We start from the raw sequence: 271 nt of genomic DNA, 5'->3' as shown, positions 1-271 counted from the left end.
ATTAATTATAATGAAAATTAACATTATCATTGTTACTCAACAATAACGTAATTATTACCTTTGTTTGCAATTAATTTCAGAAACACTGTTTCAAGTTTATCCACAGAGTATCCAATTGAAGACGACCAGAGAAGGATGTTGAAATGAAGAACTTTCTTAACACACTGGGAAGTTGGGGAACCTCTCCTTCCAGTCACGAGGTCCTGCCCTGCAGCAACCGACCTGGAAAACCAGACCCCAGCCCCTGCAGCAATGGGCTCCAGGATTCAGT

General features: G+C 41.0%; 1 long non-coding RNA gene across 1 annotated transcript in view; it reads right to left on the bottom strand.

The window, feature by feature from the left end:
- LOC104999043 overlaps positions 1–271 on the bottom strand; it is a 2,127-nt gene that overhangs the window by 1,669 nt on the left and 187 nt on the right. The gene's annotated exons all lie outside the window — the stretch shown is intronic.

Source organism: Bison bison, unplaced genomic scaffold (assembly GCF_000754665.1).
Source record: "Bison bison bison isolate TAMUID 2011002044 unplaced genomic scaffold, Bison_UMD1.0 scf7180017864341, whole genome shotgun sequence".
Classification (NCBI taxonomy): Eukaryota; Metazoa; Chordata; class Mammalia; order Artiodactyla; family Bovidae; genus Bison; species Bison bison.
The sequence above is the reverse complement of the archived record's forward strand: the minus strand, read 5'-3'. Positions and strand labels throughout refer to the sequence as shown.